General features: G+C 30.2%; 2 long non-coding RNA genes across 11 annotated transcripts; both read right to left on the reverse strand.

Moving 5' to 3' along the window:
- Positions 1–8: 8 nt before the first annotated feature.
- Positions 9–8,140, reverse strand: LOC141457368 (uncharacterized). Of its 2 annotated transcripts, none has more exons than XR_012460352.1 (4): positions 5,031–8,140; positions 1,568–2,243; positions 1,328–1,471; positions 9–324 (listed from the first exon to the last, which is right to left on the reverse strand). It is a non-coding gene; the product is annotated as an uncharacterized lncRNA (long non-coding RNA). The 2 variants fall into 2 exon arrangements; XR_012460351.1 differs by having other exon boundaries at positions 2,116–2,243; positions 5,031–8,133.
- Positions 8,141–8,167: 27 nt separating this feature from the next.
- On the reverse strand, positions 8,168–13,502 carry LOC141457366 (uncharacterized). Of its 9 annotated transcripts, none has more exons than XR_012460339.1 (8): positions 13,366–13,502; positions 13,164–13,245; positions 12,984–13,088; positions 11,317–12,882; positions 11,005–11,129; positions 10,696–10,824; positions 9,242–9,348; positions 8,169–8,485 (listed from the first exon to the last, which is right to left on the reverse strand). It is a non-coding gene; the product is annotated as an uncharacterized lncRNA (long non-coding RNA). The 9 variants fall into 9 exon arrangements; XR_012460344.1 differs by having other exon boundaries at positions 8,185–8,485; positions 12,809–12,882; XR_012460340.1 differs by having other exon boundaries at positions 8,168–8,485; positions 11,526–13,088.
- Positions 13,503–13,538: the final 36 nt, after the last annotated feature.

A 13,538-nucleotide genomic window follows, 5' to 3' on the forward strand; every position in this document is an offset into this window, starting at 1 on the left:
CAGCGAATCAGAATCACTTCGAATTATTTATTTAGGATTGATATTTCTATTTAAACACCCCCTGATTTATTTATTTCTTAATGGGGGGCTTCGCCCCCCACACCCCTGATTTTTTTCTTAATGGGGGCTTCGCCCCCATACCCCCTCCTAACCTACCTAATCACCCTCAATTTTTTAATTTGTGTCACAAGATTCATTACAATAATTACACAGAACAACACAAAAGAAACTTACCTTATTCTGTGGAGTCCTTTTCCTGAGGAGGGTATACTTGTCACCTTAGTTTTAATATCACCCTAGTTTTTCCCCATGTAATGATCAAGTCTATAACAGAAAATAGCTTCTCAAAATACAAGTTTATGGCTTGTGTAACAAGACCCTAATCAAAAACTATCAAAACCCTACTACTTTGTGTCGGAAAGTACAAAAAAAATTATTTTTTTTTTTAATTGGAGATCGGAAAATGTAACAAATAACAACAGCTTGGACAAGGAAACTCAAGTACGGTGTACATTAGTTTTCACTGATAAAATCTTTCAAATATAACTAACTCTTGCGTTTAATTGATTACTTTCATTGCATTTAGCACACACAATTAAACTGCTATCGAGGACAGACAAAAAAAGAAAAGATTGAACTTTTAGTCTGAAAGCCACTATAAGTTTAGCTTTTAGATGAATAAGATCACATCCTACATTTTCATTTGTAAGGCCTACTCTTAGAACTTAGAAATTTAAACACATTCACTCAGAACAAACCAAATAAAACAAGCTTACTGATCCAGATATTAACAACGGTCCCAACTAACAAGTTGGACGTTTATGTGTTTTTATAAATTGTGTACATATTAAAACTATGAGTGCAAGGTTTGGAGATTTAGTTTTATACAAGCTTAACCATTTTGAATCCTATATAACCATTATGTTTTTTGTGAAGTTCGTTTTATTTTTCTGCTCAAAAGAAACATTGATAATGCTCAAATTCTAATATCAACATAGCATTCTTTCTAAGCTGAAAACTGTCCCCATTCGCATGAGCGCGAGTATTGCAATAATCACTTACTTCAACAATTTACCTTTAAATTACAGATCCTAAAGTATTAAATTTGAATCAAATCACAGAACACATTAAAAGCATTGTTTTAATGGTATGGTTCAGAAACATAGAATATGTTAAAGAATGTTTATGACCTAATAATTCACTTCAGTAAACCAATTTTAATACTAAAAAACCCTAACTGTCGTGGAAACATGTCAATTTCATAAACACATCTGATCACATCAACACGTAATTAAAAGTAAAAGTATACACAAAAAATGTTGCTTACCTGCAAGAAGTCCTTAACACAGTAACGATGCAAAAACAAGTTTTTTAATTTCCTAGGAAGTTATCGCTAAATGCAAATAGATAATACAATCTATTAGGTATGTAAAGTTCTCATTGGCTTAGTGACTGCAGCATCAACTTAAAGCTATCATAAATAAAAAATCATCAAATTAGGAGGTAAACAGTGAATTTTAAACATGGGACATATTTTTAGAGGAAAACTTCTTTTTAAAATACTGACGATATAAAATGTTTATCAACTTGGGTGAAGAACATTTAAAGAATAAATCAAATTATTACTGTGGCTACATGATAAAGAGTATATTTGGACGAAACCATATAATCTTTTTACCTCACTGACTTACCAGACAGTTGTTTTGTTTGGAGGTTATTTAATGTTTATTTTAATAGTGTCAAAGTGAATGTTCCTGCTACCTAGCGGTAATCACTGAAACTAGTTCCTATATAATTACATTTTTTAGTTCAAGCTACTGCCGCTAGATAGCATTGGCATGACCTTAATACGTCTTTTTTTCTTTCCATTTTAAAGTAACAATAGAACGTTCCAAGTTGGTTGCCCACTTTCTTTAATTTAAATGTAAGGACTTGAATTTCTGATTTAAATAGAGCAAATACCAAAATAATATATTTATAAATTACACTCTCTTCACAAGATATGTATAATAGAACCAACCAATATTGGTACAACAAGCGAGGAAAATCCTTTCTGTATTGATAATTCACTATTTACAAGCTAAAATTTCCATAAGTAAATCAATAAAAACTAACGATTTTTATAAGAAGTTGAAGATATGGAGTAAAAGGTTGTCAACAAATCTAGGTTGTTCCTCAGCCATGCTCATCCATTGTATCCATCAATCAACAGTAAGACTTCAATCTTCTGCAATTACTTTATGCTAATATGAAAATACATTGAAGTATTACTTGTAGCTTTAATTTATGTAGTTTTTTTTTTAGTTATAAGAAGCATTGAGGATTAAAATGGGGCTGTCAATCACTGGTCCTTGAAACGGCAATCTGCCCAGTAATTGACATGTATGTCAATTACTAGTCCTACAGCTTTTTTGTTTGAGACCAGTGATTGACTTCCTGGGAAAATGGTAAGATAGGTTGATAAATTTTATTATAATTAAAAATTCAATCATTGTAAAATAAAATCATTGATAAAAATCGGCAAAATAAATAGTAAAACTTCCAACAAAATATGTTTAAATTAATGAATTAGCAAATGTACGCCTTATTTCAAGAGGGCATGCAGAATGATTATTCTGTAGAGAACAACAATGTATGAACAACAAACTGGAATAATCGTGATCGCCGAACAGCTTCACGAGGCCTACGTGACTAATAAAAACGACGCCCACTTATCGGAGTTGGAAAATCTCTCATTCTCCCTCAGTTTTGGGTCCTAGCCACATGACAAAGAAGAAAGGGAGGAAATGGCTGAACCATAGAATTCCATCAAAGGAAACGGCCAGGGGAAAAATGAAGCTCCCTCAAGAGAAGTACCAGGTGCGAAATCAAACATACGTGGAGAGTTGGTGACTTTGTGATGTTACACAATAATAACATAAAAAAGATTGTAAGATCTATTGTATTTACCAATTGACAGACATGTTGACCGAAGACGAATATATAGCATCCCATAGGCTAAATAGGCTAAACTGTATTAAAAAAAAATGAAATCGGTATGAAAACCATTTTTAATCCCCAAAGTCGTGAAGGTTGGATCGCCCTGTACTACTTTATGGAGAACGTTACCAATTTAATAAAACCGTTAATTCGTGAGGTTTTCAAATGGCTTGTGATTTCAAGTGGCTAATTATCAATTACATAAGATATATTATGATGTTCATTTCCTATGTATTCCGAAAGAATATTTTGTTTTTTCATTCATTTTTTCTTTTATGGTGTGCCTATTTTAATAACACATATTTTTGTCAATTGGTTACCTAGTTATGTGAATATCAGTGGTTTATTTGTAGGTATGTGTATTTTAATACCTATCCTTTCCAAGTTAAAGAGTCAATAACAGATATATATTTTTTAATCTAGTTTTTTTTTTTCATTGACGTTTCATTTATTTATTACTGTTATAAGTGCGAATGCTTACAACCTGTGGCGGGACGCGAGGAACGTGCACACAATGTATAATATACATGTGCCCAAGAGGTAACTCAGTAATAATAAACAATAAAATACTGAATAGATGCAGAAAGTAAGAATGAATTACATTCAGATAGTTTGGTTTCGAAGCAAATGACACTGGCAGCACAGATTGTGGAAAATATTAGCGAAGCGCTCCAAAAGAAGGGAAGCGTAGGAGAAATTTGGTTCACTAGAAAGCACCAACAACTCGAACACAAAGTCGCGTAGTTGCGATCGGTAGCAGCGTTATAGGCGGAATGAATAAAACAAGGATGTGACCACATAGTCTAATCGGAAGTAGAGTTTGGTAAAGTGAGAACCAAAAAAGTTCCCAAAAAAAAAGGTTTAAGTAACAAAATATTTAGCGGAAACTTGAAAGGATAAGAGAGCGGAAGGGTTGAGAGAAAGAGATAAAAGCGAGCCGACAGACATTGTGTACGATCTAACAAGCATGTTAGCTAATATCGCCTTGGTACTATTGAAAGAAAGGGCTGTTCTTCAAATTAACTGTCTTGGTTTAGATTTAATTAAAACTGTCCGGTAGGACAGTTGTGTAAGGGTTGATCGTCAAAAACTGCATGAAAAAGAGTAACGATGAAAAAATATTAGATTATTTAGGTTTGCCTATTTAAGAACTGATTGTAATTAATTATGAATAAGACTGATTTTTGTTATAAATCCAATTGAAAAAGTGATTTAAGTGATTTATTTAGATTTAAAAGTGATTTTGAATGCATACCTTATGTCATTTCATGAATATATTTGTATGTCAATTACTGGTCCCACTCCATGTCAAACACTAGTTCCACCGAAAATTCGGTATGTCAATTACTGGGTCATTGACATACTAACAAATAAAGTCATTTTTGGTTGACATAAAGATCGAATTTACTGCATTTAAAATATTAATAAAATAAAGTACATCCTACTGGAGCGGTACAATTTTACAACCTACACCTGGAGCCAAAATAACGGAAGTTATTCTATCTTAAACTCGAATTTTTTCTTAAGCAGTCAATTACTGGTCCCTTCACCCTAAGTACCTCACGATTTCTGTCAATGTAGAGATTACTCCATACCAGCTGCTTTAGCAGTCTTTTATTTATTACAGAGACTTTTTGGTTTGTATCAATTTTTTAAGAGAAAGATTTCAATAAATGCTCTAGATCATAATAATATAAAGAAAGTACGTTGTTTACAGAAAATCGTAAATGCTGTTCAAGAGAACATACGAAAAATCAGATTCAGTACATTTGTTGTTAGATTGACAAGATTTTCGCCAAAAGGAGCCACTAAACTAAATAAACTTTAATTTTCCATTATTGATTTTCATCACACACGAAACTTGGCGATTAGTAAAAACATTTATGGAAAACAAATATATCCGTTGAAAACTGCATAACATTCTACTTGATCGTAATACCTTGTAATTATTATGGGGTAAGAAAAAGTAATGGAATTGTAATGAGTGCTTGGTGGATATTAAAGTAAAAGTGAAAAATTAAAGGGTCAAGCGACAAAGATAAGATAAATACCTTATGAAGCCGGTACAAAAGGAAAGGCCTTGTTCACACACTTGCTCCAGCAAGTACTTCTCATTCTACTCCTGCTTGTAGGCACTACTACCCTCTTCAATCTTGTTACAAAATAGTCAAAAACCATTACCAGCTAAATACAGAGCTAGTAACCCTCATCAGTTCTATCAACGAAGCCATTTGATTTTTCATCGTGTATAAATACCGAAGTTATATTTAACAACTTTTTTTTTTCAAGTCCTAAACTTTATGATATATCCACTTTGTCATCTTGTTATTTTTTCTTCCACTGGCTATATTATAGGAAATACAACAATAACAAAAACATGAAACGATTCTCCCAAATAACATAAACAATTGTATACGTACATATATAGGTTACTTAATATCATTAAATAAGGTTCCTTTTTATTAAATCTATATCTGTTGATTCAATGACTCCTCAATCATACTGTTAATGTAATATAAGTAGTCAATTTCATGTACAGATCTAACTCGTTCTACAAGCGAATTAAACTTATCGTACTCATCTTCCTCGTCTTAGATTCTTGACTTATGGTTTTCGTTACTTTACTTCGATATAGAACTAACACTTCTCGAACTTTACTTTTTACAGGTGTTCCTAAAGGCTAAAGAATTTACTAATCTGATGAGGATCAGTTCACGTACAATAATATATGTAATTTTGTTAGTAGTATGTATATATCCCTTATCCGTTTGGGTCTTTCAACCATCTAAGAGGTAGAATAACCAGATAAGGTAGGGATTTCGACTTTAATAGTGCCGCACTACACTTACCAACTGAGCAGACTGTTTAAGAGAGGTTACGTGCTGTTATCCAAAATATTAACGAATTGTCAAACATTTGTAAAAATTATGAATTAAATTAATTGAAATCTAGTACATGTTTAAAGGATTTTTTTTTTTTTTAATACTAAGGGAGTAATAATTATTTTAAAACTGAATAGTTGGAAATGTATTTTATACGAGGTAGGCGCGACAATTTAAGTTTAAAACACAGACTTTTGCATTTTCACTGCGAAATAAGTATTGGAATGTTAATATAGGGTAGCCCAAATTCGAAGTTACAATAATTGTAAAATTAATGGAAAAATAAGTAATTCTGGCCTAGTTTGACTAAAATGATTAAGGTTTCTGCTTTATACTATTGATAACTAAGGATGTTGCGATTGCAGACATTATGGAAAAATGTTTTTCTTAATTATTTTGCTACCTTTCTCATTCTATTTTTTAGAACTAGAAAATAATTTTTTAATTATCCCTCCATTTTTCAGATGTAACTTCAAATTTTGGGCTACCCTGTGCCTACATTCCATCTCTGGCATATTTATTAATCCACTGGAACTGAAATCTTAATCTTTCCAGTGAATTTAGGCGAGAATCCTTTTCTTTTTTTAAAATTCATATGACACTTGTTACTCAGAATTCATACAACGCTCTGTATACATATCAATCACCTCTGGCTTATTTTGTAATTTACTATAATTTAAAATCTCTATCTTTCCGGTTAACTAGACGAAAATTTCTCATTTTACTTTTATTTTGCAATCGAAACTTCAGATTCATATACACCGCTTGTACAATCAACTTCACGCTTGAATTTATAATTTCTATTACAAAGCAATTGGAAAAATAAGTAATTGTTGTCTAGTTTTTTAAAAAAATATTTCATTTCAGCTTCAGTGCATTAATAACTAAGGCAAAAATACATTATACAAACAGGGAAAACCGAATTTAAAGTTACGATGGCAAAATTAATAAAAACAAAAAAAATCTCGCCTCTGTAAAGATTTTATTTAACTTATTGTTAAAAAGTGTACAAATTATTTTTAAATAATAAAAAAATTGTTAATTAATAATATTGTATTTATTTTTCCTTTTAATCTCTTAAATAATAAGTAATGAAAAAAATACAAAAAAGAAAACATGAAAAAAAAACAGTTAAAAAAGGCCTCCAAAGTCTAGAAAGAGAAATCTAATCGTTAAAATAGTGATTGTTCTGCTACCTAGGAGTGACAGTACAAACTGCAGTGCATTTGTTATTAACTCCATTGTTTTTATTAATTATTATGTAGCTCAAGCATTTTTTAATTAGAAAATATTATATAGTTAGACGGCATTATAAATGTGTTATTTATTGATACCGGAAGTAAGCTGAAATAAATTGTTTTATGCTGAGGAAAATGCATAAAATGTTTCTTGCTTGTCGATGGTGCAATAGTACTGCCAGACTATATAGGTAAGTAATTTTTGCTGGGCGGGAGGGTGCGGCATTTAGATTTTATCATAATTTGTTGACAGACTAATGCATGGTACCTATTTAATATTTGATGTTTAGAATATTTTTTTTATAATTCTTATAGAAGGACTTAAATGTGCGTTTTAAATTTTATCATAATTCGTAGACAGACTTATGCATGGTACCTATTTTATATTTGATGTTTTGAATATTTTTTTTTTTATTCTTATAGAAGGACTTAAATGTATGTTTTTGATAGTGATGTTTAGACTATACAGACAAATGTTATCATACCTTTTTCTTATTTCATGATGTGAAACTACAGTAGATATGTTTAAGGAGACGAGCGACAGAGCGATCCACTCCCCACCAATGCTCAAGTCGTACTGAAGAGAAATCTTGACAATTGTATATAGTTTTAGTGCTACCTAGTGGCATATATGTAAACTAAAACTGGTTTGTATAGTTGACAAGTCCAGTAAGTGCTGATACCTTGTGGCCATTTTCGAAACTTATTTTTCTTTTTTATTTTTTTTACTTTTTCCAATCGTATTTACTTCTTGATTTTCAAAATAGATCAACCCAACATTTACAATCTAGGATTGCCTTTACTATTAACTATCAAATGCAGTAACAGCAGCCTGACAGTGAAATTAAGAGACTATTTCCACTTTTTCCTAAGGTTTTCTTTTTTATTCCTTCCACTCTTGCAGCTATTTCTAACCTTTTTTCAGGTTTTCCTTTTTATTCTTTTTTTCTTTAAATTAAACGCTTTTTAACAATAAATTTGTACAAACATCTTCAACAGTTTATTTTTATTTTTGAAAATTAATTCTTTCATTCTGTTGATTGATCGCTATCGAGTTTTTTTTGAACTTTCCTTTTCTATTTCTTTTTTTTAATGAGATGAAAAGAAGAATAAATAAGGTTCTTTTTTTTAAATTTATATTTTTTTTTTTTATACAGCAAACAAATTAAACATTTTATAAAAAACAAACAACATGCAATTTGAAGTAAAAATTCTAACATTACATTGTGAAATTAATGTGCATATTACGTACAGTAACTACATAATACTTGTTTTAAAGGTTTCTTCACAAAAATTTCCTGGGATAGATGATTTACGTATACTTCACTTGGGCTTCTATTGATGAACAGTTTTGCAGGCAGTACTCCAGTATCAGAGATATTTAATCTGAAAATACACCTTCTGTACAATCAACAATATTTACATATGTATTTAAAATAATTAGTTTTTATTGAGTGTAGCTGGAATTAAGAACCCAGAAAAAAAAAGTATAACTGATTATGTATTCATAAAAATTAAATAAATGTGAATAAATGAAAGTATAAAACATTTTTTAAAGAACCTAACCCTTTCTTTCAAAGAAAATGAAATATATTTTCAAAAAACAGACTTATTATTTATCAATAAGATTACTCTGATTAAACAATACAACAACAAACATGCTACTAATATAATCATTTTTTAATTATTTTTATTTCTTTAAACAGAAGAGAAATAGTTCTGTGATTGGAAAATATAACAGAATTTCAATCAAATTAAAACTTTTTTTCAACTACAAACACAAAAATTAATATGAATAAAGTTTTAGTTTATGTAGTATTATTCTGAACGTAGTAAATAATAGATAAGAATACTCGAAGAATAGCTCAACAGTTAGAGAATCTAGTTTAGTTTCTGTACAACACTAATGTTTATGACTTAATAAATCACTTCAGTAAACCAATTTGATCGCTAAAAAACCATAAGTTAATTAAAACGTAAATTTAAGTTCATGTACCTTCTGGATAGTTTGAATTTAGGCAAATCATTACACTTACTTAGTATCTAATCTATCACTGTATACTTTATTATTTAACTTTTGATAATACGACATAATATCTTAACTGAGAAACAACATGCTGTAAGCAGAAAACATGTACTTACTGTTGCTGTAGGAGTTAAAATGTGTTACAATGGATAAAATGTTATCAACCCAGCCATTTGTTTGAATTGAACTAGTTCAGAATTACCATTAGAATTTTGAAAGAACGCTGAGAACAAAAATAAAAATTAAATTAACTATTATTTATACAATAGTTTTCATTGTAATTTACAAATATTTAGAAAAAAAAATTTCAATAAGTTAAAATTTTAAAATTACTGGTGCGAACCTTGCAAAATCCAAGGTCCATAATTCTGGGACGTTATTAAACTTTACATTATTAAATTTCATGGAGATTATTCTCCCATTTACATGAAATAAATCTAAATATTTACATGGAAGTTCATAATTCCCAAATACATAATCGTAATTAACAATTTACTTTTACAGTAATAAAGACGACCAAAAATTATTAACATGTTACGAACTAAATCTACCTACTTATCACCATTGAAACATTTTTATGAAACAAAATAATGAAGACTAAAATCAACTTTTTAAATTACATGGGTACACTTAAAATGCATCTACTATCGATTGTCTTGAAAATATGTCAATTTCATAAACACTTCTGATCACATCAGCTCGTAATTAAAAGTAAAAGTATACACAAAAAATCCTTAACGCAGTAATGATGCAAAAACAAGTTTTTTTTAAATTTCCTAGGAAGTTATCGCTAAATGCAAATAGATAATACAATCAGTTTTCTAAGGTACGTAAAGTTCTCATTGACTTAGTTACACCAGCAAAACTTAAAACTATCAATCATAAATAAAAAACATCCAATTATGAGGTAAACAGTAAATTTTAAACATGCACATTTTTTTAGAGGAAAACTTCTTTTTAAAATACTGACGATATAAAATGTTTATCAACTTGGGTGAAGAACATTTAAAAAATAAATCAAATTATTACTGTGGCTACACGATAAAGAGTATATTTGGACGAACCCATATAATCTTTTTACCTCACTGACTTACCAGACAGTTGTTTTGTTTGGAGGTTATTTAATGTTTATTTTAATAGTGTCAAAGTGCATGTTCCTGCTACCTAGCGGTAATCACTAGAACTAGTTCCTATATAATTACATTTTTTTAGTTTAAGCTACTGCCGCTAGATAGCATTGGCATGGCCTTAATACGTCTTTTTTCCTTTCCATTTTAAAGTAAGAATAGAACATTCCAAGTTGGTTGCCCACTTTCTTTATTTTAAATGTAAGGACTTGAATTTCTGATTTAAATAGAGCAAATACCAAAATAATATATTTATAAATTCCACTCTCTTCACAAGATATGTATAATAGAACCAACCAATCTTATGAAACTATTTTAATAATTATGGGACAATAATATTGGTATGATAAGCGAGGAAAATTCTTAACAAATCTCCATAAGATGTATTGATAATTCACTATTTACAAACTAAAATTTCTATAAGTAAATCAATAAAAACTAACTGTTTTTATAAGAAGTTGAAGATGTCTAGTAAAAGGTTGTCAACAAATCTAACGTTGTTCCTCAGCCATGCTAATCCATTGTATCCATCAATCAACAGTAAGACTTCAATCTTCTGCAATTACTTTATGCTAATATGAAAATACATTGAAGGTGACAATAGATTGGCTCAAAGGTGACTTTGTACCTTAGTTCGAACTTCAAAGGTAACTTAGGAAAGTATATACAGAAAAATATATACAGAAGATATAGAAGTGTAAGAGAGTCCTATATATTGTGTAACATGCATAATACATACTATAACTACGTACTTTTTTTATTGATTCCTATCCAAATTTGTTGGTATATTCTCATTTGTCAGAAAGTTTACTTTTTTACTTGGGCTTCTATTGGGTACAGCTCTGCAGGCAGTACTCTGATATCACCAGTATTTAATCTGAAAATCAACAATATTTATTGGAATTAAAGTAATTGAAATGTTTAATGTGTTTTACATAGAATAAACATTTTTATAATAAATTCATATAATTTTACTAATATATTATTTGATTATTTTTAAAAAATAAAAATTTTCAAAAGTTAGTTAAAAATCATAATTTTACAAAGAAAACATGCAATTTTACATTAGGTAGTGAAATAAACATGCATAATATCTATCTGATACTTGTTTTTTTTTATGCCTAAAAGCATGAAACAGAAAGAAATTATAATGGACGATAGAATGAAGTTGTTTAAAGGAAAGCGGTCCAATTAAAATCTAGTATTTTAAGGAAGCAGAAGAAACAAAATTCACTTCATTAATAAAAATAAAATTGAAAATTCCGAATTTTACATTCCGAACCATAACTGTAGCAAAATTAGAGTTATGAAGTAGCCACTAAAATTATTTTTTGGTTTGGGGTCACCGCAACATGAGGAACTGTATTACAGCGTCACGTCATTAGAAAGCTTGAGAACCACTAATATTCAGAATAATTGGACAATACCGAATATCCTTTTTACCCCACTGACTTAACAGACAGTTGTTTTGTTTGGAGGTTATTTAATGTTTATTTTAAGTGTCAAAGTACATGTTCATGCTACCTAGCGGTAATCACTGGAACTAGTTCCTATATAATTGCAATTTTCTAGTTTAAGCTACTGCCGCTAGATAGCATTGGCATGACCTTAATGTCTTTTTTCTTTCCATTTTTAAGTAGAATAGAACGTTCCAATAAGGTTGGTTGCCCACTTTCTTTAATTTAAATATAAGGACCTCAATTTCTGATTTATTCTTTGATTAAAATAGTGCAAATACCAAAATAAATACCAAAGTTAAAGATGTGGAGTAAAAGGTTGTCAACAAATCTAGGTTGTTCCTCAGCCATGCTAATCCATTGTATCGATCAATCAACAGTAAGAGTTCAATCTTCTGCAATTACTTTATGCTAATACGAAAATACATTGAAGGTGATAATAGATTGACTCAAAGGCGACTTTGTACGTAAATGCACTGCTGTCAAACTTTTATCGGATGAGAATAGCACTAACTACTTACTAGAAAGTTCACTCAGCTCGATACTGAAAATTTAAGTTTTACTATTAATTTTGCCTTACCATTACCACAGGAAGACTTCGCTATCCTTTCTATAACAAAGCATCTCAACCTATCTTTTAGATTATTCAATATAGCGTTTTATATTTATTTTTTAAATGTGTCCAATATTCAATCAAAACAAGCTGTACTTAAAGTAAGCAAAGTAGTACCCCACGATTTCTGTGATAAGTACAGATTGCTCCAAGGGCAGCAGCTATAGCAGTCTCTTATTGATTACAGAGTTTTTAGCGTCTGCCGAAAAGGCTTAAAAGAAGTTAAATGCAGAGTTTGGTGCCTTTCTTTTCGGTCTAGTGTGAGGGATCGAGGTGAATCTTTAGTCCAGTTCTAAACATTTATGTAAAGGAGTGGGAGAATTTCGCGGACCCACAGTGAATTTTTATGTTCTTGCATTTCCGGAATTGCGGAATAATAATAAATAGAAGGGGACCGAGATCTGAGCCTTGAAGAACGCCAGCTCGTACGGGGAATGAATAGGATTAGGCAAATCTATGATTGATAAAGTTGTCCTTGATCCTTACTTTGCGAACTCTGATTTCTTACTCTTTCCACGTCTGGACATCTTTGTAATATCCAGGGCGTCACAAAGATTCAGCTTAAAGAAGCGAACAGAAGGCGTCAGAAAAACATTTCAATACAAGCTCTAGATCGTAATGATTTAATGAAAGTAAGAAAAGACAAAGATAAGCAAAATACCTTATGAAGCCGATGAAAAGGGAAAGGTCTTGTTCACATAACACTTGCTCCAGCAAGTAATTCTCATTCTACTCCTGCTTGTTGGCACTACTACCCTATTCATTCCTGTTATAATATAGAGAAAAACTATTAGCAGCGAAATACAGAAGTAGTAACTTTATATCAGAACTATCTACAAACCTATCCAACTGAAGTGCCGAAATCTCCATCATGTATAAATACCAAAGTTTCGGTATATTTAACAACTTCTTTTTTTCAATTCCTAAAATTTATAATATATACATATTGTCTCCTAGTTATTTTTCTTATGTTGGCAATATTATAAACAACAACAAAAGTATAAAGAAATGATAATTGTAATTATAATTAATGTAATGCGTACCATAGGTGACTTAATGTACGAGTAATTAGATAAGGTTCAATCTTATTAAATCTATTTCTTTCGATGCAATGACCCAACAGTTATACTGTTAATGTAAAATAAAAAAGTCAATTTCATCGCTTAACTCGTTGTAGATGCGAGTTAGCTGAACGAAATTATCTTCCAAGTCTTGC

Source organism: Rhodnius prolixus, unplaced genomic scaffold (assembly GCF_049639745.1).
Source record: "Rhodnius prolixus isolate KJV_2025 unplaced genomic scaffold, Rpr scaffold_10, whole genome shotgun sequence".
Classification (NCBI taxonomy): Eukaryota; Metazoa; Arthropoda; class Insecta; order Hemiptera; family Reduviidae; genus Rhodnius; species Rhodnius prolixus.